Source organism: Rhinolophus ferrumequinum, chromosome 9 (assembly GCF_004115265.2).
Source record: "Rhinolophus ferrumequinum isolate MPI-CBG mRhiFer1 chromosome 9, mRhiFer1_v1.p, whole genome shotgun sequence".
In the NCBI taxonomy this organism is placed as follows: Eukaryota; Metazoa; Chordata; class Mammalia; order Chiroptera; family Rhinolophidae; genus Rhinolophus; species Rhinolophus ferrumequinum.
In genome coordinates this window covers 44,077,037-44,102,692 of record NC_046292.1, presented here as the reverse complement: position 1 = coordinate 44,102,692, position 25,656 = coordinate 44,077,037, and the positions used below count along the sequence as shown (strand labels likewise).

The following is a 25,656-nucleotide window of genomic DNA, read 5'->3' as shown; positions in this document are numbered from 1 at the left end:
CAAGCTTATTTATACATATTCTGATTCACTACCTCTTGGAATGAATTAAGTTCATAGCAACAAAACAACCCTATGACTATAGTGAAATTACATGCAAAGGTCCTTGGACTAAATTGTGTGTCCTCCTAAAATTCATATGTTGAAGCCCTACTGCCCACTATAATGTAAACAGGAGATAGAACCTTTGGGTGGTAATTAGGTTTAGATAAGGTCATGAGGGTAGTACCCTCACGATGGGATTAATGCCCTTATAAGAAGAAGAAGAGACATCAGAGTTTCCGTTCTCTACCATGGGAGGGTACAGGGAGAAGATAGCCATCTGCAAGACGGGAATAGAACCTTCACCAAGAACTGAATCTGTCACAACTTTGATTTTTGAATCCCTAGCTTCCAAAACTGTGAGAAATATATCTCTGTTATTTAAGCCACCTTCTCCACAGTATTTTGTTATAATAACGTCATGTAATTAAGATAGGCATCCTGTAGAATATAAAATCCTTCTTTACTACTAAGATAGAAAATTTCATCAGAGAAGTAAATCTATAAAAATAATTAAATAGGAAATGTACAGTGAAAAATGTAAGTATTAAAATTTGAAAGTTAATAAATAGGTTTAACAGCAGATTGGACACAGGAGAGAGAGTAAATTATTGGACAAAAAGTTAGTAGGAAAAATAAAAAACATAGAAAAAAGTATGAGAAATGTAGAAAAGAGCATAAAAGAATATGGAACGTGGAGAAAATGTCTCACCTATGCATAATCAGAGACCTACCAGAAGACAGAAAGAAGATAGAGGGAAAGAATGTTGGAAGAAATCTGGGCTAAGAATTGTCCAAAACTTACAAAAGACATCAGTCCATAGAAGGCGAAAAACTCTATAAACCTCATAAAGTATCAAAACAAAGAATTTTGGTAAACATTTTATGCACATTTCATAGCAAACTGCTGACAATCTAAAGACAAAGAGAAAATCTTGACAGCAGTCAGATGAAAAGAAATATATATATTGCCTTCAAAGGAGTAATAGGACTGATGGCAGATTTTTAAACAATTTATTGAGGTATAATTGAAGTACACTACATTGCACATATTTAAAGTGTACAATTAGATTAGTTTTGATCTATATCACATATACCATCACATGAAGTCATCACCACAGTAAAGATCCTAAATATTTCTGTCACTTCTAAAATTTCCTTGTGCCCCTTTGTAATCCAGTCCTCCCTCTACCTCATCCCCAGGCAACAACTGATTTGCTTTCTGTCACTATAAATTAGTTTTGAAATTCCATAGTTTTTTATATGGATGGACAGTATAGTATGTACTCTTTTTTGCTGTCTTCTTTTACTCAGCATAGAGATTTTGAGATTCATTCATGTTATTGCATGTATAAATAGTTAAATCTTTTTTATTGCTGAGTAGTGGTTTACTGCATGACTATGCCACAGTTTGTTTATCCATTCACTTGTTGATGGACATTTGGGCTATTTTCAGATTTTTCCTATTACAAATAAAGCTTCTATAAACATTGTGTAAAGTCTTTGTGTGGACATATGTTTTTGATTCTCTTCAGTAAATACCTAGCAGTAGAATGGTTGGAGTCTATGGTTGTTATATGCATAAGTTTGTAGGAAACTGTAAAACTGTTTTCTAAATTGGTTGTACCATTCTCTATTACCAGCAGCATTGAGAGTTCCACTTGCTCTACATAATCCCTAAGACTTACAAGGTTGGTTTTAAAAAAATGTTTTAGTCTTCTGAATGGGTTTGTAATGTAGCATACGGTTTTAAGTTGAAAATCTTAGATACCTAATGGTGTGGAGCACGGTTTTAAATGCCTAATCATAATTAACATATCTTCATTTATCAAGTGCTTGTTTAAATCTCTGTCCATTTTCTTAATGTGCTGTTTGTCCTATTATTGATTTTTAAGTATTCTTTATATTTCCTTGTTAAAAGTTCTTTGATATGGGTTGCAAACATTTTATCATAGTTTGGGACTTCCATTTTAGTTTTCTTAATGAGATATTTTGAAGAGCAAAACTTTGACATTTTGATGAATGTCTGATTTATCAATTGTTTCTTTTATGGTTCATATTGTTTTTGTTTTTAAAAAAAATTTGACATCTTTGTCAGCAATCCATCAACCATATGTATGTGGATCTATAAGTGTATTCACTATTCTGTTTTCCTGATCTACATGTCAGTCTTTCAAGCAAAGACAAACTGCTTTGAATACTGAAGCTTTGCAGTAAGTTTTGAAATCAGATAGTTTAAGTCCTCCTATGTTTTTCTTCATTTGAAAAGTTGTTTTGGCTATTCTATGTCCTTCACATTTCCATATAAATATTAGAAAAAGCTCACTGATTTCTATTAAAAATGTCTGCTGGGATTTTGATTAGGATTGCGTTGAGTATACTGATCAATTTTGTGTGAATTAACTGATTGAAGTGAGCAGATAACGGGATGACATCTGTGGAGTATTAAGAGAAGCTAATTGCAAATGTAGAATTATAATCATAATAAAAATATCCTTCTAAAATAAAGGGGAAAGTAAGATATTTCAAATAAACTTATTGAGATTATTTATTGCCGGTAGACCTACCAAAATGAAGTATTAAAGTACGTGTTTCAGGGAAAAGGAAAATGATCTCAGAGGGAAATATGAAAATTCAAAATGGAATAAAAAGAAATGGAAAGGGTAAGTACGTGTGGTGACTCTAAAATAATATAGACTCTACAGAACAGTAGTAATTGCTTATTGCATTTAACATATATGTAGAATTAAAGTGCATGACAACAGCAGCACAAATGGTAGAATGGTGATGAATTGAGTTAAAGTGCTCTAAAGTTCTTGAATTGCCTGTTAAGTGATAAAAATACTAATTTATGGAAGACTCTAATAAGTGAGGATGTATATTGTGATCTGTAAAAGGATTACCATAAGGAAAAAAATACATGCTTAACACATTTGTGGAGAGCAAAAATGATACATTAAAATAATATACTGTAAGTGCAAAGAACATAATATAAGGAGAAAAAGAACAAAAATACAAAGGACAAAGAGAAAACAAATAGTACAGTAGATTTTAACCCAAATATATCTATAAGCACATTATCACATTAAATGTAATCAGGATAAATATTCCAATAAAAAGTTAAAGCATATCAAGCTGGGTATTCAACTACAGGCTGTTTATAAAAGATACATCTTAAATAAAAGGACTCAGAAAGTTTGGAATTAAAAGTATGGAAGAAGATGTATCATGCAAATAGTTATCATAAGGGTGCTAGTATTGCTGTACTAGTATTAGACAGTGCAGCTTTTGAGGCAAAGAGTATTGACAGAGATAAACAGAGACTTTTTTGTAACTCTATAAAGGGGTGGGGTAAATCCACCAGGAAGACGTCAAAATTCTAAATTTGTATCTGCCTAATAACAGACTCAAGAACATATGAATCAGAAACTAACAGAAATAAAAGGAGAAATAGATTCACAACTCTGGTGGTAGATTTTTAATAAAACACTTCTTATTAAATAATAGAAGCAGACAAAAAACTGCAGAAATAAGGAATAATTAAACAACACAGTTATCAACATTACCTAAATGACTTGCACAATACACGGTATAGAGACCATGCATCCAGCAAGGAATATTCCCAAGTGTTTCAGCCAAGAGGCCTCTGCCACAGCCAATTCATCAGTGTTGATAAGAGAAGTTTATCTGATTTTTGTGTATTTTCTCTCATTGTAGTCTCTCTCAGTGGGTGGCTGGTGGTAATATTGCGGTATCTGAGTTCTGGGCAGAGTCAAGATACAGTCTCTTAAGCCTTTATGGCAATTTGGGGATGAATACAAATGATCTCTGTGAAATCACATAATAGTAATCAGTAATAGAAAGTATTATTGCCAAGTCCCATGTTTCAGTTGTGACAAAAGTGTTTTAACTAAAGGCTGCATAATGCAAAGAGTGTGAGCTTGCAAGTCAGACACACTTGATTCAAGTTCCAGATCTACCACAGCCTAACTGCAATGTCAACTACTCAACTTTTCTGAGACTTTGTGTCTTTATCATGAAATAGAAATAATGGCTATGATGATTACCTGCAGAAGAATAGGCTGATCAGAAAGGGATCTAGAATGTGCTAGATAAGCTTAGTTAAGATACTTGGTGAGATTAAAGATAAAGATGGTACTTTTGTGATCTTTTTTCTTTTCCTTTTTTTTAAATTAAAGTTTACTGGCGTGACAATTGTTAGTAAAGTTTTAAGGTGTACAATTCTGTAATACATCATCTATATATCATATTGTGTGTTCACCACCCAGAGTCAGTTCTCCTTCCATCACCATATAGTTGATCCCTTTTACCCTCCCCTATCACCCCCCTACCCCCAACTGTCTGGTAACCACTGAACTATTGTCTGTGTCTATGAGTTTTTGTTTCTTCATTTGTTTGTCTTGTTCCTTTGTTGTTTTCAGTTTTATATACCACATGTCAGTGAAATCATGTGGTTCTCGACTTTTTCTGTATGACTTATTTCGCTTAGCATTATAATCTCAAGATCCATCCATGTTGTCGCAAATGGCACTATTTCATCTTTTCTTATGGCAGAATAGTATTCCATTGTGTATATATAACACATCTTCTTTATCCAATTATCTATTGAAGGACACTTTGGTTGTTTCCATAAATAAAGCTGCAATGACCATCGGAGCCCATATATCTTTACGGTTCAATGTTTTCAGATTTTTTGGGGTAGATACCCAAGAGAGGTATTGCTGGGTCATAAGGTAATTCTATTTTTATTTTTTTGAGGAATCTCCACACTGCCTTCCATAGTGGCTGCACCAATGCTTTTGCTTATCTTAAAAACCCAATGTTCTGAGATCAGCAATCCGACAGTTTCGCCAACTCGTTGCAGATGTAGCATATTAGAATATATTTCTGTAGTTACTTAAAATTTTCCAAAGCATGGAAAGAGATAAAGAGGAAAATTCTGGGCCAAATACTAGAGTTCTCATTAAAGATGAGTTCTCTGGAGGTCAGCTGATGATGTTCATAGGATGAGGTCGAGATGTTATTGTTGGGTTCACAGGACATTCAGTCTCCTTTAGAAGGTAATGTTCTCTCGTCCTCTGTGCCTTTGCACATACCGGTCACTCTGCTGGGAATGTTTTCTTCTTCTCTGTTTGACTGACTTCTACTTGTTCTTCAAAAATAACTGTACATATAGTTACCAAGTGAGTAGTGGTACTGTGTGTAAACCATATTACACATAATTTCCTGAGTCTGCTAATCAGGACTCTTGGTTGCAAGTGGTAGAAACCCAAGTCAAACTGGCTAAAAAACAAACAAACAAACAAACGAACAAACAAACAAACAGCTTTTAATAGCTCATGATACAGGGAAGGCTGTTGTTTAATAGCTCATGATACAGGGAAGGACCTGTCCCTCAGGGTTTCATGGCTCTGCTTCCTTCTCTGTTGGCTTTGGTCTCAAGCTAGTCCTGCCACCAACAGTTCCAGGTTTACATCCTACCACTTCAGTGACCCTGAAGAAGTGCTCTCCTTTCTCATTCATTTCAGAGGAAGTTCAGGGCCAGTTTGGGTCATATGTACATAACTGTAGGGTAGGAGGATGTAGTATTTCAGTTGGTCAGGCTTGGGTCCTGGGTCAGCCCTGGAGCCCTGGGTAACTTCATGTTTCATGGTTATTGTTTGTCTGATTGTGTCCCCTACTGTACTGACAGCTTCACAAGGGCTCACTGCACTCAGAGGGTTCCCAAGACCAAGTAGAGGTAGCAGAAAGCTGTGGTCAGGTTGGTAGGGGCAGTGGATCAGGGAAGAGAATGGCGTCAGATTGCCTAAGTCAGACTTCAGGATTTACCACTTACTGGTTCTGTCATTAATCACTTATTCTTTCTGAGCTTATTTCCTCGTTCAAATAGGAATAATAATAGATAATAATAGTGCCTATCTTATGGGGTTGTAGTGAGTACTAAATTAATTAATACATGCAGAGTGTTTATGAGGGTGCCTGAGACTTTTGAATATATACGAAGGGTAGACAATTAGACTCACAGGCTTTCCGCTGTGCACTTACACGGTGGAAAGTTTGCAAACTTACTTGTCTGATGCGTGTGTGTGTATAATATTTATATAATTTTTATTATATAATTATATAATTTTTAGTGTACATATTATTATATAATTATATAATATAATTTATTTATAATATATTTATATTATTATTTTATTTATTCTATATATTCTATATAATATGTTATATATTATTTATATTATATTATATAATGTATAATTAACAAAAGTATAAAAATTATATAAATATTATATAATTATATAATTTTATATGATTATATAATATATAAATATTATATAAATTCATTCCACATATAATTCCATATATAATTCCAAAATTATATAAATATTATATAACTATATAATATATAACTATATAATATTTATATAATTTTTATGCTTCTGTTAATTCACTGTTCTCTTACTATTCTTCAAATAACATAGTTTCTGGCACATGCTATGCACTTATATGTTTCTAATGAGTAAATATCATTTGGTTTTCCTAATAATCCTATGAATTTAGTGTTGTGATTCTCATTTTCCGATGAAAAGGGAAGTGTAGAGAGGTTAAGTAACTAGTTCAAGGTCATACAGCTACTGGTTATTTAAGCCTGTATTGATCTCAGCTCTCTGTTTGATTGCAGAATCTGGGCCTATAAACACCCCATTAACCAGCTTTAAAGATGTAGCTTTATCTCTTCTGTGACAACATCCTTAATGCTGGAACCAGTCACAAGGAGGGAAACCCCCTTCTCTGAGTTCCCCCTGTTTTCCTGCCTGTGTACCTGAGGGCAGAGTCTGTGTCTTGCGCATCTTTGAATCTCTAGTTTCTATCACGTTGTTAGTTTTTAAAGTTAATTGTTAAATAAATGAATGTTAACAATACAGATGGATCCTGGGAGTATGAATAAACTAAACCCCTCCCTTACCTGATAAAGATGGCCTGGGGGAGATGTTTCCTTTGAGGAAGAGAATTATGAAGGAAGTAGTGCCTCACGCACATTTGTCACAACGCGGAAGTTTGTGCAGATTGCCATGCAGATCAGCTGGCAAAGAGCTGAGAGACTCTGAAATCAGTTCTTCACTTTACGAACAAGGATGCTGAAGCAGAGAGTGAAAAGGACTTGCCTGTAGTTACATAAGTCTGGGGATGGCCAAAGTGAGAACCCAGGCTTCTGAGCCCCCATTACAGATTCTTTCCACTATCTCATATGATGAAGAATTGGGAGAAATAAGACAGCCCAGGGGAAATAAAGACAGAACCACTAGCCACTGGCCTTACGGAAAGGGTTTAAAAATGAAAATACATTAAACATTTGGCAAATGAAGAAAAATGCACTAAGAACTACAGCAGGAAAAGAGACAGGGAAAAATTTATTAACTTAATATACATCAAGCTGAGGCCAACCTGTTTCTGGGTCTGGTTTTGGAGCGCGAAAGAAATTCTCAGCTGCTTTTGAGTAGAATAGATTACTTTGCTACTCTGAAACAAATGCAGGCAGATAACAAATCACTGTGAACAGTCCAAGAACAATGCAGATCCCAAGACTCCCTTTCCCCTCTCCCTTGGAGTAGAGGCTAAACGCTTGCAGACCCACTCTAGCCCTGCTCGGTGCCATGGAAAAAACACGGCCCTTACTTGACTTTACCAGTTTCTAGGTCCATAGCATCAGGCAACCTATTTACTTGCTCTCTCGAAACCTGATTTTCTCACTTATAAAATGGGGCTGTTCATCTTTAAATAAGAGGCTGGGAAGGCTTAAATGAGATAAACTATGTAAAATTCCTGGAACAGAGTAGGCATTCAGCAAATGGCAATTATTGTTATTATTTCACCTCCATAGACAGGAGGTGAACACATCTACCATACAAGCTAACCAGCAAATGAGACAAAAGAAAATCGGCCTCATTCAATACTTCCTATCATGCCTTTCTTTTTTCACTAAAGGTTCTATTCTGTAGGAGGGGGAGGAAACATTGTGTTATGGTGGTCTTATTTAGGACATTTTATTTGCTGTCTGCTACAGGAGAACTCCCTTGAGGTCAGAGTGAGATTAAGAGTTTGCAGAGGGAATTAATATATTTTTTTATGATAAGCTAAAAAATAAAGTGTTAATTAGTCTATGCTAATTTCTTTCCCCTTTGATTTTCTAAAATCCTGAGAATGTCATATTAGAAGAAGTAGGTATACTCAAAGCTACAGATGAAAAAAGAAAAGAGAGAGGATGAAAATCAGCAGCAGAATAATAAAAGCACAGCATCTTGGGCCACTTTGCATGTGGTAAAATAACAAAGTATATTTAATTAGTTCCTGAAGGCGCAGTATAATTGTTGATGTTCATATAGATTTTCCTAAACTATCAATTAAAGCATCTAACTGTCTACATGCTGAAAGGACGAGAGATAAATATTGTATGATAAAGCAATGCAAGAGAACCAGTTTCGCATCTATAAGAGATAACCTGAGCCATCACATAAATGTTAGCATGTAGAGACCTGGGTTTCCACTTTTAACAGGTACTATGGCTTCACAGAAATCACAATCCTTTCTTTGCCTTAGTCTCATCTTGGGAAATAAGAAGAGTAAGGATCAGGAGTTACAAGACTTAGGTTTTCTTCTTGGGATTTTTTTTTTTTTTATTGCAAATGATAGAAACCCAATCTAAATAAGTTTTAAGTAAAAAAAAAAAATCTACATATGCATATATGTGAATTAATATCTTAATTAATATGGTCACCAGAGCATAGAAAGTGAAACATAGAAACCAATTATAGAAATCATACCACTAAGGCTCATGAAAACTAGAACCAGTGGCTTGAATGCCACCAGGACTCTTTACCATGACTGCTTTCCTTTGCAGGTAGGTTTATATTCTTTCTCCTCTCCTCTTCACTCTCTCTTTCTCTCCACACTGGTCTACTCTAATCCTCTGCTGCTTATCCTGGGAAACAGGGCCAGAATTAGGGTGAGGCCAGGAGGCACATTGGGCCCCAAATTTCATGAGGCCCTCACTTTCAGGGCTCTGTAAGTGCTGACTCCTCAATTTTGTGTCCCAGGAGCCCTACTTGCCTCACCCTAGTCCCTGTACTGAAGGAAATTATGGCTGCCAAGAGAAATCAAACTTAAAAAAAAAAAAAAATCTGTTTAGGGAAGGTACATCTTGGATTAGTTTGAGTTAGTGTGTACCATGAGTCAAATTAACTGTGGCCATGGGTTGGGCATATTTCACACACTGAGAACCATGGTACCCATTGGAGGAGATTGGAGAGGAAGTATGAGGAAAAGTTTCTAGGAAAGAAGTGCTGGGCAGGGAATGTATTGCTATTATCCCATAAACTGGATCATCACTTGCCGTTGGTGTTGTGGTGGTCTGAGTGGTCGTCTCCCAAAAGATATGCCTTCATCCTAAGCCTTAAAAACCTATAAATGTGAAGTTATTTGGAAAAATGTCTATGCAGAGATAATTAAGGATCTTGAGATGAGATCATCCTGAGTTATCCAGGTGGACCCTAAGTATAATGACAAGTGTCCTTCTAAGAGATACACAGAGGATAGAAGAAGAGAGGAGAAGCCTATGCAAAGATGAAAGCAGAGACTGGAGCAATGCAGCCACATGGCCAAGCAATACCTGGAGCCACCAGAAGCTGAAGAGGCAAGGGACAGATTTTTTCCCCTGGATCCTTAGGAGGAAGTGTGGCTCTGCTAATATCGATCTTGATTTCTGAACTATAGAACTGTAAGATAATAAATTTCTGTAGTATTAAGCCACCAAGTCTGTGTTAACCTTTTATGGCAGGCTTAGGAAACTAATATAAGTGCAAGATAAGAAATCTTGGTCAAATCATATGACTTCTGCGGCCCTTAGGGGGAGACATGTAATGATATGATTAAGAGCATGGGCTCTGGAACCAGACCTCTGGAGATTGGATCCTGGTTCTGACATTTACCAGATAGCATCTTGGGCAATTATTTAACCTCTCTGGGCTTCAATTCCTCATTATTATTATTATTTTAAAATAAATTTTATTGGGGAATATTGGGGAACAGTGTGTTTCTCCAAGGCCCATCAGCTCCAAGTTGTTGTCCCTCAATCTAGTTGTGGAGGACACAGCTCCGCTCCAAATTCAGTTCCCGTTTTCAATCTTTAGTTGCAGGGGGCGCAGCCCACCATCCCATGTGGGAATTGAACCGGCAATCTTGCTGTTGAGAGCTCAAGCTCTAACCAACTGAGCCATCCGGCTGCCCAATTCCTCATTATTAAAGCAAGAATAATATTAGTTAACTCATGTAGAGCTTAGAACAGTATTTGGTATATTCTATGTACATACTAAGAGCCATGGTTATTCATGTGTAAATTTGGGGTGATATTAATATTGCCCCTGCTCATCTCATCATGTTGTTGAGATGATTCACTGAGAGAATAAATGTGAATTACATTCAAGTCAAATGATTTACATGTATTAGGAAATGATGTAGGAAATATAGTAGGGGAGATGAAATAAGCTAAATAACTTATCTGACCTTGAGGAGGTTATAGACTAAATTGTGGTGCCCTCAAATTCGTATGTTGAAGCCCTAACTCCCAATGTGACTACACTTAGAGATAGAGCTTTTAGAAGGTAATTAAGGTTAATGGGGTCTTATGTTCGGAGCCCTCATCTGATGGGATTGGTGTCCTCATAAGCAAAGGAAGAGACCTCTTTCTCTCTGCACACAGGCACAGAGGAAAGGCCATGTGAGGACACAGGGAGAGATAGCCAGGAAGAGTTTTTACCAGAAACCAACCCTGCCGGCACCTTGATCTTGGACTTCCAGCCTCCAGGACTGTAAGAAATGAATTTATGCCACCCAGTCTGTGATATTTTGTTGTGGCAGCCCAAGCAGACTAATATAAGTACATTAGTGGAAATTATAAAGTAATCCGTATTACAATTATTGTATTTTACTGCTGTTAATACTAATAGCTAATTCTTCCAACCAGTGTACTATCTGTAGAATGAAAAATGTTGCCTCTAAGTTATAGAACTTTCTGTGTTTTACACTCTGACTCTAGGAAGTTTGTGCAAACACACAGTGGAATTCAGGAAATTTGACAGCTCCAAATGAAATGCTCCCTTGAGGGATGTAAGCAGCAAAGAGATAAGAATAAAACAAAATGCTTTCCACTCAGGGAGAATTTTGCCTTTGTAAAATGTGTTTTCTCCAACTGTCTTCTCTTCTGTATATTTACCTTCATTTTGGAAGTCTTTTAAGATGAACAAAAATATAGTTTTCTTCCAATACAGAGGAAGTAAGACTAAGGTAGGATGTTATTCCTCACTGGAAGAGGAAAATATTTTTCTTCCACATAGTAGACTATGGTTATTCTTCAAGTGTCCACTAAAATTCCTGCTCATCTTTCAAGGGCACTTAGATGTCCCCCCTTCCACGAGAAAGTCTTCTCTGTCAGACACTACTTCTCTCAAATTAGAATTAATTAAACCCCTCCTTCCTCTATGCCTACCACCTGTCACAGTCTGACTTGGGGTAGACATATCTCACTAGTGTATGAGATCTTCAAAGTCAAGGACAGTTACCTTTCGTCTTGAACTCATTACTTCCCCCATAGCCAGTGAGTTTCTCAAACTCAGAGGAACTTCAATATACGAATTGAAAGGAATCTCAACTATTCTTATTGAAACACACACACACACACACACATACACACACAGACTGGTCATTTCTGTTTGGAATTATTGACTTTTGGTATAATCTGAGTTTGCCCTATGACAAAGGAATAGCAAGAATGAAATATTTGAGTCAAAAACTGGTATCCTATCCTGACCACTCTAATCATGTATATTTAAACCCCATCTCTAGCAGCCATTTAAACCTGGTTTTGGGGACTTTGTGTGCGACTGTGGCAATCACTTCAAGCCCTTTGACTTGGCTCCTCACTCCTACCACCATTCTGGCTTGCTTGGTATGGTATCCAATATTCTACCCTGCTCCTGCCTCTTGTGCATAATGATGGATGTGGCTTTCATGGTTTTGGCTAATAGCACTGATGTTTCGTACTGCAGTTCATCAGGGTTTTTGACCTCAGCACTGTGCATTGCATGCTGGAAACGTGGTTTGCAAAGTGTGGTTTCTGGACCAGAAGCAGCAGCATCACTTGGGAATATGTTAGACGTGCAAATTATACAGCCCCACCCTAGAAATGCTGACTCAGAAACTTTGTGGGTCTGGAGGTCAGGCTCAGCAATCTGTGTTTCAATAGTCTTCCAGGTGATTCTTATGCTGTTAAAACTTGACAAGGCCCACTATAGAAAGTTCACCTAATTTCTTCTCAGTCCTCGACTCTCAACTATGTGGGTGTAATTTGCATTCTGCAAGGTGATTTCTGTAATTTAAGTCCTGAGGTCCACTAAGTTCACATGGAAGGTGCCAAATAAACAGAGTTGAATCTGAACTTAATAGTCCTGTATTAGCCTTGTGGGTCGGAGTAACCCTAACTTCATTTCACAGGGCCTTCTATTCACATGGGCTTTCGTGCACCTGTTTCACAAGACAGCAACACTCCCACCCGCACTGTGGCAAGCTCTCCATCACCTGGCACATATGCTGCTCCCAGTCTCCTCACACCTTGGGGAAGGAACACATGGGCCCATATGTCAGCCGACGTGTTTATATTCTTTTATACAAAAAGGGAAAATATGTTTCACAATAAATGTTTGCATACTTTGGAGCAGACTTTTTTTTTTTTTTTTTTTTTTTTTTTTTTTTTTTTTTTTAGAGAAAGAAAGAAAATGAGACAGTGAGAGACAGAAACTACTTTGGGTGGAGCAAGTTGAAGCTTTATTCCTTTGAAATGTTTTTATCACCCAACTTGAAAAGAGCCTGCCTGTTTGCTGGGAAAGATCTGTGCTAAGGTTTGGATTCCTGGGGTCAGAACAAGGATGAAGTTTCCTAGTTGCGATAGGAGGGAAACAGTCAATAGATTAGACGTAAGAACTCTTAGAATCCAGGCAAGGAAACCAAAACTGAGAGATATGAAAGCCCCCAGACTAAGGGACAGGAACCAGGAACTGGAAAGGTACAGGAGATATGTTATAAATAATTTAAGAGGTTGCTAGATGATTGTCAGAGTATGCACAACATACTTTATTTGGCTTTTATGTATACAATGGGGATGGATTGCTTTTGGAACAATGAACAAGTTTGTTAAAATAATTTATAATTTACCAATAATGACAATAATAGTATGTGATATATTGCCGATGTGCTTTTATTTCTCCCTTTTCTTGTGTTTGTCTATTTAACCCTGCAACATTCTCCCCTGCAGGCTCAGAAACAAGAAACACGTATTGCTGCAAAAGTGGACAATCAGTGGAGAAAATGAAAAGTGAAAAAGAAAATAAAATTGTTGTTTTTATGTTTTAGAAAACAACAGGTTAGGTGTAAAAAATAAAATTTTGGGAAAAGATGAGGCCAGGAAGAATATTCTCTGACCTTTCTTCCCCATCCTAGCCCCCAGGAAACAAATATACCCTGTATAACTATGATTCTCCAAGCTAGGAAAGAGAGAAAACATTTGAAGAATATAGCCTTCAAAAGTTAGTCACCACAGAAGACCTGTCTTGTTGCCCCCTCTCCTCCAGCCATGATAAGGAACAGAAACCATAGAACCTCAGATAAATGTGGGGATCTAAGAGTAGAAGAAACCCACGATCACCTCCTGTGCTTAACTCTGAGAGAGTAGATTCACAGGTGGTCCCCACACAATTGTGTTATAGGAGCCACAGAGTACAAAATTACGCCAAGGGTGGTTCTAGTTTCTCTATATTTTCTGAGAACCACTCTATATTATTAGACTGTTTTATTTTAAAGGAAGAAATGAAATTTAAGTAATAAGTCCAGGATCACACAGCAAGTACGTAGGAGAGGTGGCAAACAAATTCAACAAAGCAGCAGATGGAAAAAAGTTCTTGGTAGTCTTCAGAGTTCTGCCTTCATACAATGTATGGAAGTATAGATGAACCACTCAATCTTTCCTCATCAATAAAAATAGTAACATTTACTTTGGCTACATCATAGTCTTTGAGAACATAAGCAGAATGGGGTATTTAGTATTTATCCTACTTGGGGTTCTCCAAGATTCTTGCATCTATGGTTTGATGTCATTTGTTATTTTTTGCAAAATTCTTGGCCTTTATTCCTTCAAATATTTTTGTTATGCATGATTATTTCTGTCTCTCTTCTCCTTCTAAAATTCTAATTAAATATATGCTAGATTGTTTGCTATTGTTGCACAGTTTTTGGACCCTCCGTTCTGTTTTTCTGTTTGCTTCCATGCGTTTTATTTGTTTGTTTTCACTTTTTTCTCTTTGTGTTTCATTGTGGGTGATTTCCAGTTGATCGATCCTCATATTCACTGATTCTTTCCTTTGCTGTGTCAAATTTAATGATAAGCCTGACAAAGGAATTCTTCATCTCCAATGCATCCATTTATATTTCTCCTATTGTCATTTGCTTCTTATAATTTCCACTTATCTGCTGAAATTTCTCACTTATGTTCATATGTTTTTCACCTTTTCCACTAAATTCTTTATATATTAACCACAGTTATTTCAAAATTCAACACTTGGGGCCTGCCTTTCTGATTTTGATGGTGTTAAATTGTTTTTTTCTCTCAATGATAGGTTATTTTCTTTGTGTCTTTGTAATTTTTTAATTGAATGTCAGATAACTCATGCAAAATAATAGAGACTTGAGTAAATGCTATTTACTCCTGGAAAGTGGCACACATCTTGGCAGGCCAATAATGTGGGGGTTTGAGAAAATCTAGTTAAGAGTTGAGTGGGGCTTGGGTGTTGCTGTTGCTGTGGTAACCTTCAAAAAACCCCAGCCTTTCCTCTAGAAATACCTTGTGCTTAGGATGGGAGTTGTAGTGTTATAGGGTTTTTCTCCATGTTCATACTTTGTCCTCATTTTTAATCTTTCCTTGTGACATGTGCCATGGAGTAGGGTTCTTTATTCAAGCCTTTTCACCTTGCTCATTTTTATATTGTTGCTTGTTATTTAGTGTGTGTAAGGCTGGTGGAAGAGGGGTAGAGTGATTTCTCTTTTTCCTGGTCTAGCCTCAATGTTAGGAAGATGCTATGTGCGTGGGCCTTCCTTTCCTTTCTGCATGTCCTAGAAAGGGCCTGCTCATCAGTGTGGGTAATTGCATGAAGATAAAGTGAACAGAGCCAACAGTGACTCCTGAGGGACAATTAATGTGCGTAAGGAATACGTCTTTTCACTGCAAGCCAATACGATTTTGGGGCCTTCTGTTACTGAATAATAATTTAGCCTAAGGTGACTGATATAACTCGAAAGCACTGGTGTTTCATTTAGATGTTTAAAAGTATTTATATCCAATCAAATCTTTTAAAGGTCACAAAAGTGACACGTGGCTATCCAAGTATTCTAATTACTTGGAAAAAAGACTTGTTTGTAATCTGTTCTATTTAAATAGTGTAGTTGGGGAGTGGAATAGAGTCATTTGATACAATGGAGCTTGATTTTAAGTCAAAATACACGGGTTTGATTTTTTGACTTAATTGTCTCCATTTATAAAATGAGGAAGATTGGACTAACTTTAGTAATTTTCAACTTGCGGGCTTTGGAATGCTGAGTGGTCTTACAAGGGATTTGCATGTCCAAAGAAGCCTGGGCATTATTTGAAGCATAATTACTAATGTCTTCCACATAGTGTTATGAGTTGAATTGTTCTTCCCATCACAAAAAAAAAAAAAAAAAAAAAAAAGAAGAAAGAAAGAAAGAAAAATGTTGAAGTTCTAAGCCCAGTACCTCACAATGTGATCTTATTTGGAAATAGGGTCCTTACAGAAGTAATCAAGTTAAAATGAAGTCCTTAGGGTGAGCCCTAATGCAATATGGCTGGTATCCTTACAAAAAGCTGATATTTGGACACAGAGACAAACACTCACAGAAGCAGACAGTGTGAAGACACGCAAGGAGAAGAGAGACATGTGACTGGAGTGATGTATCTACAAGCCAAGGAATGCCACAGATTGCTAGCAAACGTCAGAAGTAAGAGGAGTCAAGCAAGAATTCTCCCTAGAACCATCAGAAAGAACATGGCCCTTCTGATATCTTGATTTCAGACTTCTAGCCTACAGACCTGTGAAGCAATAAATTTCTGTTATTTTAAGCCACCCACCCATTTTTTGGTACATTTTTACTGGAGCCCTAGGAAATTAACGTGGATTTTAGCACTGGGAAGTAGAGTGCTGCTATAACAAATACCTAAAAATGTAAAGTGGCTTTAGAACTGGTAATGGGTAGAGGATGCAAATGTTTTGAAATACTTGATATAAAAAAAAAAAAAACCTCTGTTGCCTTGAAGAAGTAGATTATTGGCAGAAATATGAATGTTATAGTTGTTTCTAGTACAGTCTCAGATAGAAAAGAGAAACATGTTATTAGAAAGAGGAGGAAGGGCGATTCTTGCTATAAAGTGGCAGAGAACCTGATAAATTTTATTCTATTGGGTGGAAAGTAGAACTTATAAGTGATGAACTCAGATATTCAGCTGAGGAGATTTTACAGCATAGACCCCTGAGGTTCCGCAGCAAGGCCCTGCCATATGCAATGGAGAAACAGTTCCTTTTGATAAATAATAGTTCCTTGCGTGTTACTGGGTCCTGGTAGAAACAGAAAGCTTGCTCATGGTGCACCGAAAGAACATGCCCCTGGAACTACCCATTATGGGCTGGATTATGCCAGTCACCAATCTGAAGTCAGATGGGTCCAGAAATAGCACTTTGTAAGATGAAAATGGTACATTGAGAATGGAACTAGAATGTGTGAATGATAAAGGGGAAGGGATAGAAGTAGGCAGAGTGCCTTCACATCACTATGCAGATATCTGAAAGCTATGAGAGAAGAAAGGGAAGGAAGGGGGGTAAGTAGGAAGAGCTTCAGACTATAGTGTACTTTCAAGAAAACGTTGGCCAGGCTGATGGGAAGTTTTTAGGCAAAGGTTGCTTGTTAGAGGGGTCTCATGTTAAGCGGTAATGACCTGGCTCTAGTACCCTTGTTGTATGTAGTCATTGGTTGAAAGAAGCCTGGCAAAAGCCTTGACTCAACATGAACACTTTGCTGGATCAGAGGTTTGTTGACTGGAGGCTGCCGGTCAACCAGGCTTCACAGAGAAAGCTCCTCTGAATAGAGATTTAAGTGGTGCTCCTGCTATTGCTGCCACATCTACTAAGTTGTAGAAATTGATTTTCCCTCCTTTTTCCTTCTCTAAGTTACACAAAGTCTTAACATATGCTGTTCCTTTCTACTTGGGAAACTCTTCACCTCTCTATCATTCAATGACTCTTCAGATCACAGCTCAAATATCACCTCTCCAGGAAGGCTTTCTTTAAACCTCCAAAGAGATTGGATTCCCTACTTACTACCTGATTTTATAATTTGCTGCACTTTTTATCCATGATACTTATCAAAGCTTGGAATTTACACATTAGTAGTTACACAGTTTTTAGTATCCTTCCTAGGCTGTAAGCTCTGTGAAGACACAGTCTTTTTTATTCTTTATTTCCAATACCTATCACGGTGCCTGGCATATAGAAAGCATTCAATGAGTGTTGAATGAATGAATAAATTAGTTAATGATTCAATTGTTTTCATTGAACTCAATTATTTTTTTAATGACTGAGGAACTCTGAGAGCCTTAGGTTCACATCTCTGGACATAAATTACCATCATCCTATATATAGATTAAAGTACAGAACATTCAAGGAAATTGTGCCAGGTAGTTATAGTTTATAAAATATATTTTTTTTGGCTCTTTGTCTTGAATATGAAGTTAAACAATAAGAAAACTATTTATTTTTGGAGAATTTTGCATATTTGGCTTCCTGATCTTCAAGATTTTATAAATGGTCATTTAATTAAAATAAAACTCTAATGGTAAAAATAATACTGATGTAATAATTTAACCATTCTTTATTATGTGCTATACATTGTTCTAAGTCTCCTGTATGAACGATTTCACTAAATATTCTTAACATGATATATTAGGTATTACTATTATCCCCATTTTACAGATGAAGACATTAACACTTAATGAAGTTACATATTTGCTCAAGGTCTCAGAGGTAGCATGTTATGGGTCTAGATTTAGGTCCATCACATCTGTCTGACTCCAATGACTATTGCTTTATCCACAATCCTATAACTGTTTACAGTTTGAATTTCTTACTCAAATAGTGAAATTTTTTATTTCTTTCTGGATAGTTATCTAAAGAAAAAAAATGTTAAAATCATGCCTAATTTGAGACCTGATTCAAATCAATTTGAGCCTCAGATTCTCCTCAGAAGGTCAAAATCTCCTACCCTGCCACTGACCCATTTCTGTCCCTGGATGTCTTATTTATTCTTAATAACAGTATATCCAAGGCCAAACTTAGTGCTTGATTTCCTGTATCAGCCCTTGTCTTTGATTCTCTTTTTCAGTGGTGGTGGTGGTATAGTGGTAAGCACAGATGCCCAAGTGCCATTACCATATTCCCAAGCATCTAGGTTTGAAATCTCAAAGCTACTCATTCCTTTGTCAAACAATATTTAATGGGAGTTTCTGGAGAATAGAGATCTTGTTCTGTTACCGCTGCGTGTATCCTATACAGCTTGTAGAGTGGATAGTCGCTGAAAAAATAATGGTAGGATGTCCTTCTCCCTGGCTCCAGGCATCCATTGGAGATAAAACAGTGTTAAATGCAATAGGGTTCTCCAGTGAGGACTAAATTCTGTGAACTGCAGGGCTTTTAAACTGGGGGTTCAATGGAAGTGTCAGTCAATCCATGGGAAATATTATGAAAAGTGTTTGTGTTTGGGTATATATGGTCATGTTTGTAGGAAAGGGCACATGCTTCAAGGAGTTTAATACTCACTGGTTCTTGAAATTTTGCAGTATGGAGATCTTCATCTTTAAGAGCAATTTCAGTGAGTTATGCAGGCAGAACCAGATTTCAGAGTGTTAAGTGAATGGGAAATAAAAAAGTGAAAACAGAGAGAAGTAGGTTCAAACAAGAAGGAAAAAAAAAATGTGGATATCGGTTAAAAGGATGTTATGTTGCAGGATGCCAGAGAATTGAACTGGAAGGGGAATATAAGAGCTATATTCATTGACCACATACTATTTTATGACCACTGAATAATATCCTTTGCATAAGTTAGGTATTAGTGTTTTGATTAAGTCACATCTTGAACATGATGGAATGGGGGGGCGAGGGCTAAGGAAACAAATGGAATAGAAGAGTTGGCCTTGGATAGCATGAAAAATACCTCGTTCTCCGAGACTTGAAAGAGGGAGGGAATAAAGGTACAAATGTCAATGAGGGGAAGTAGAGACTAAGTTGATTCATACAGATGACCTCAAATTTCTCTATCGAGTATAAGGCAAGTCTTCAAACAAAAGGAGGAGGTGAAGTTGGGTGTGGGACTTGAGGAAACTGGGGAAGATTTTGAAAAATTACGGAGCCTTTTTTTTTACTTAATAAATATTTATTAAACACCTAGTAGGTACATGGTTTTTGTTCTCCAGGAAGTTGCCACATTTAATAAATTATAAATTCCTGAAAGGTATGGAACATGTTGTAATTATTTTACATATTTCTCAATAGTGCTTAGCCTAGTGCTTTGAGCAGAGTAGGTAAACATTAAGGTTTTAGGTCAACTGAATTGAACCCACATGTGCTCTTCATTTTAAGCAACGCTTGAAGCTCTTGGGCCATGGACCATTTTGGTGGGAGTTCTTTACAAACAGCAGAGACCTGATGTTGGGAATATAGTTTGCAATACTTAGTAACTGAAAATACATTTAGAGCAGAGTTTCTCAACCTCAGCACTTGATATTTGGACTGGAAAATTCTTTGTTTGCAGAGCTGTCTTGGACATTGTAGGATGTTTCATAGAACCCCTTGTTTCTGATGACTAGATTCTAGTAGCCCCCCAACTCCCACCCAGTCCTGACAAAAGTAACTCCAGACATTGTGAAATGTCCCCTGGGGGCAAAATAGGCCCAGATTGAGAACCCCTGTTTTAGAGTATTGGTGATTAATTTATGTAAAAATCATTCTGCATAACGAACATCTCAATTCAGAAAATCCAGTTATCAGGTGGTGATACCAATGCTTGGCTGCTCTCTCTGTCTACTGACTGGTGTTTGAACAATTCCCATTTCTCCAGGAGAAAGAAGTGAGGAGACCCTCAGGTAATGATTTTTCTCTCCCCATACGAGATCTAAATGGGTGGGAGGTTGCCGATATTTCTTTGATCTTTGCCTTCCTTCCTTTAGGATTGGAAAAAGTGGGCTGTCCTTCCTGGTGATGCTTTTCCCATGCTTGTACCTATGTTCATACAGCATATCCAATGCATGCCGCGAACTAATGTTGGATTCCGAATCGAAGGTCCTGTGTTTAAAACCAACATAGTTATAGAACCTTGGCAAATCACTTAATTATTTTGTTTTTTCATTGTTTTAGAGTTATTTTAATGTATGAAAGATAGAACTTGGTAAACTATAAAGCACTGTGAAAAATTGAGAATTAATATTTCTTGCTCCTGTGCTTATATTCAAGATGATCCCTTATTTGGAGATAAAGGATCAGGGATTTAAAGAGAAAACTAAAAATGTTTGACTCTTTTAATGTGTTGGAGATTACAGGAAGTCAAAGATGTTGCCAAATTTTCAAGTGTTAATAGAAAATGCTAAAGATGATTGTTCTGGCCATTCTAGACCTAATTTATCCTCAGTTATTTTTTTCATGTTTACTGAACACTTATTAAGCACCCTTCATATGATAGATGCTGTCACTGAACCTGACTTATTTACTTCTTAAAATATCTCTGAGATTTGTCATTTTATTCCAGTTTAACATAAGAAGAAAATCAAATTCAGAGAACTTGACCCAGTTCACACTACTAGTAAGAACTAAGATTTAAGCCCTGATATTAAAAATTCAAGTCCAGGACCCTTTCTACTATCCCAGACAATCTCTCCTATGGGAAATGTTTAATAATGAGATTAATCCATTTACTAGCTTTCCATTAATGAAGTCTTCATTTCCACAATGTGCAAAGACTTGTGCAAGGCTACCTATAAGAAAATTCCAAGCTATATATTGGTCACACTTCATGATGAGACTTACATTAGAAAGAAATTTTATAAGTTTCAATTCTTCCTTCTCTACAATGCAAATCAGTGCCATCAGGTGGTCTGAGGCCACAGTTCCTTGAAGGATACTGGACATTTCTGGCAGAGGAAAAGAAACCCCAACAGTTGGAGCTGCAAGCCATCTGTCTTTAGTTATTTCATATTTTGTCAAAAATCATTAGCATAGTTGAAAAATAGCTGTGACCAACTAATATTACTATAATATAAAGTATGATGAAACAGAACACAAAACCTGTTTACTCGGAGATAAAATACATATCCTGTGAAATTTTCGTAGAACGCTAAGAATGATAGAAGGTATTCATATGGCAAAACCAGTACAGAATATTTGACAGTTTGTTGGAAGAAAATGAATTTATATACAAATGTTTTATAGGTACTGAATCTTAGTTTCCTACAGGAGAACTTAAATTGAATTTAGGACTGTTTGACTGAACTCCATTGTTTTACAGGTAAGAAAAATGAGACGAAGAGAGGTTAAATGGCTTGTCCAAGTTCCTAAAGTACTGAAAGCAAATGGCACCTAAATTTTCTCACTATATGAAAAGAGAGTCAGATGATGATGATGACGATGACGATGATTATTATTACTATTACTTATACAAATAGCTCCAATTTATTTGATGCTTATGATTTTGAGAATTTTACATATATTAGCTTATTTAATCTACACAGAAAATCTAGATGGTAAACATTATTATTGCCATTTTGCAGAGAAAGAACTGAGGCTCATGAAGGTTAACATACTTGCAACATGGACTCTACACAGACATACAGAATGATATAAATAAACAAGCAAATAAATAAATGGGGAAAAAGCAAATGCTTTTTTGGGATTATTCCTCTTCCATCTGATAAGTGATGAAGGATCGATGAACTCAGAAAAAAAAAATTTAGCAAGAATCACAGTATTCAGTGATTAAGGAAGAGTCATAAATAGATGATAAAACTAGTGGTAAAACATTGATGGAACTAAGATATTTACATCAAAAGTCTAAGATATTTAGACTCAAAAGTTCTGTCCTATAAGATAATTATTAATTACTAATGAATTAGACAGATAATATTATGTTTCTTCTGACCTCGTGCCTGAGAAGAACACAGTATCATCTCTGGAGTGTTCCTGTAAAAAATGCAGAACCTGAAACTAATCATAAGAAAACTCAAATATGAGAGACATTCTAAAGTACATCTGACTTGCTCCCTTCAAAAATGTCAATGTCATGAAAAACAAAGACTGAATGAAACATGTGACCCAGGATTTTCTTTTGATATAAAGGACAATATAGGCACAAGTGGAGAAATATGAATGCAACCTGAAGGTTAGATAATAAAATTACAACAATTTTAATTTCCTGATTTTGTAATTGTACTATGGTTATGTAACAGAATGCCCTTGTTTTTAGAAAATACACACTGAATTATTAATGATCATCATGTCTGTAACTTACCTTCAAATGATTCAGAAAAAAATGTTTGTGTGTGTGTGTGTGTGTATGTATATGAATGAAAAAACAACTGTGATAATGTGTCAACATTTAAAGACTGCGAGAAGGTACAGAGGAATTCTTTGTACTATTATTCTTGTAAATTTTCTTTAAAACTCAAGTCATGTCAAAAAGAAGTTAAGGAGGGGTGGTAGAAAAGGGTAAAGAGAAGGAGAAGAAAAGGGGGGTGATGGGAGGAAAACTGAATCTTGCTGGTGAACACAATACAATACATAGATGATGTATTACAGAACTGTATACTTGAAACCTGTATAATTTTACTAACCAATGTCACCCCAATAAATTTAATTTAAAAAAAATAAATTTGCAGAAAGTCATATCCTTAGCTCTGGGGCACGAATCCTGGCCTGCTTGAGTTCCGTCTACGCTCTCAATATTTCAGCGTCAGAGGGTACGATAAGCTGCTGTGGATGTTGTGCTTTGTCTCATCATGGGACTCTTACCTCATCCATGAATCCTCTACCTATTGCTGTAAGACAAGGAATTCTATTTACTTAGATTTATATCTCTCATGTAATTTCACTAACAATGACTCTTACCTTTATCACACAGTGCAGTTCAGATGTAAAGTTCTGAATCTATTAATTATTCTTTGTAAATATCAGTTTCCTCATCCAAAAGAGGGGATAATAATACATCAAGAATTGTTCTGAGGATTAAATGTTATCATGAGAAGAAAATACTTATATTTTCAAAAACATGGTGGTTTTTCATAACAATGTTAATTGTATTTTTCTTTTCCTTTTGGCATCTACCATGACATGCAAGTTAGGGAGAGAGGGTCTAGGGAATTGAATAGATGATAACCAAAGCTCTTTTGAAGGTTGGATTAAACTATACCTAATTGCCCTCTCTAGTTTTCTGGTTCTACAAGGAGTGTTTGGTATGCTTTGTATATTCTCATAAGTTTTGCAGGAGGAAGATGAGACTATTTAAGTTCACAAAGCACAGGACAAAGAAAAATCTCAATCAATGTAAAGTGAGACAAGAATGGAGAAAAAATGAAAAAACAAGAAAATAAATAAAAGTTATGTGGTAGACATTAGAATATATTAGTAATATCAATTTTATTTAAGTGGACTTGTTCTCCATTTAGAACACAAACTTTTTAATGTCTACTATTCTTGATACTGGAATTAAAGATAGCAGAAGAAATAAGAATTACACATTATTTCTATTCATACGCTAAAATCTCTAACAAATTATTAGCAAAATAAATCAATTATCTAAAAATATATAATATAGATGGTTAGAATTTCCCACACTACAAGGTAAGTTTCATATAAAAGCATAAGTTAATTATATTAGCATATGATTAAAAGAGAAAAATGCATGACCTCAATGAGTATAAAAGAAGCACCCACTAAAATTAAATATGCATGAGTGACAAAAACAAAAATCAGAAGGTCCATTTAATAAAGAAACATTAAAATATATACAAGTCAAAAAGGCTCATCATCCTTTCAATGATTTCCTGTAAATTCAGGACAAGAAAAAGACATTAAAGGCATAAATACATAAAAAGAAGACACAATGTTCCCATCATTATTTGCACATACACTGATTGTTTCCGTATATGCAAAGAATGTACTAATAAACTACTAGACATGAACAGGAAATTTTTCATTTTTGATCAAAACAATATCATTATCAAATTCCTTGTATTTCTGTGCATTATGCATGAGCTAAAAGTGTAATATTAAAAATGATACAATAATAATAAAATATATCTACATACATACATACATGCATATGCAAAGAAATCTAAAAGATATTTTCAAGACTTAAAGGAAAAATTATAAAATTTAACTTAAAAATATTTAAAAAAGATCTCAACCAATGGGAAGATATATCATGTTCACGAATAGAAAGATTCAGAAGTTTAAAACTGTCACCTAATCTTACAGGCAAGAAAGCTAGAGGGATTTAAAGATACAAAAAGTAAATAAAATGATTTTTATGTGTTTAAAATTTTCTGTAATGACAGATTTTTTAATTTTCTGTAATGACAAATGAAAATAAAACTGTCAAGTTTTCTTAAAATTATCTACTCTTATGAAAATCTTTTGTGCACCTTAAAAAATTGATTCCAAAATACCAAAATTATTCTAAAATTTTTATGAAGGAGGAAAAGCTAAGAAAAGCCAAAACACTCCTGGGGGTGGAGGTGGGGGGGAAAGAGCAGAAATTATGGGACATGACCTATTGAATAGCAAGGTCTTTATATAAAGCACTAATAATTTAAATTTTAGTGTTATTTTGAATACAGACAAATAAACCAATGAAATTAGAATAGAATTAGTAGAAAGCAATGTACAAATATATGGAAATATATAACAAAATATGCCGTGCAAATCATTGGGTAAAGAATAGACTGCTTCTAAAAGCTAAAATAAATGAATGAGACTATATCAAACTAAAAAGCTTTTGCACAGCAAAAGAAACCATCAACAAAATAAAGAGGCAACCTTTTGGGAGAAGATATTTGCACATAATGCCTCTGATAAGGGGGTAATATCCAAAATATAAAAGGAACTCATACAACTCAACAAAAACAAAACAATCCAATTTAAAAATGGGCAGAGGACCTGAATAGACATTTCTCCAAAAAGGACATACAGATGGCCAACAGACATATGAAAAGATGCTCAACATCACTAATCATTAGAGAAATGCAAATAAAAACCACAATGAGATATGATCTCACACCAGTTAGAATGGCTGCCATCAACAAGACAAACAATAAAAAGTGTTGGAGAAGCTCTGGGGAAAAAGGAACCCTCATACACTGTTGGTGGCAATGCAGACTGGGCAGCC

The 25,656-nt window shown here is 35.8% G+C and overlaps 1 long non-coding RNA gene across 4 annotated transcripts in view; it reads left to right on the top strand.

Moving 5' to 3' along the window:
• LOC117026808 (uncharacterized) overlaps window positions 1-25,656 on the top strand; it is a 356,958-nt gene that overhangs the window by 237,146 nt on the left and 94,156 nt on the right. The window contains exon 6 of one of the 4 annotated variants that reach the window (XR_004423825.1): window positions 10,820-11,048. The exons of the other annotated variants lie outside the window; for them this stretch is intronic. This is a non-coding gene — a long non-coding RNA (uncharacterized LOC117026808). Of the gene's footprint in view, window positions 1-10,819; window positions 11,049-25,656 lie in introns of those variants that run through there. 4 annotated transcript variants of the gene reach the window in all.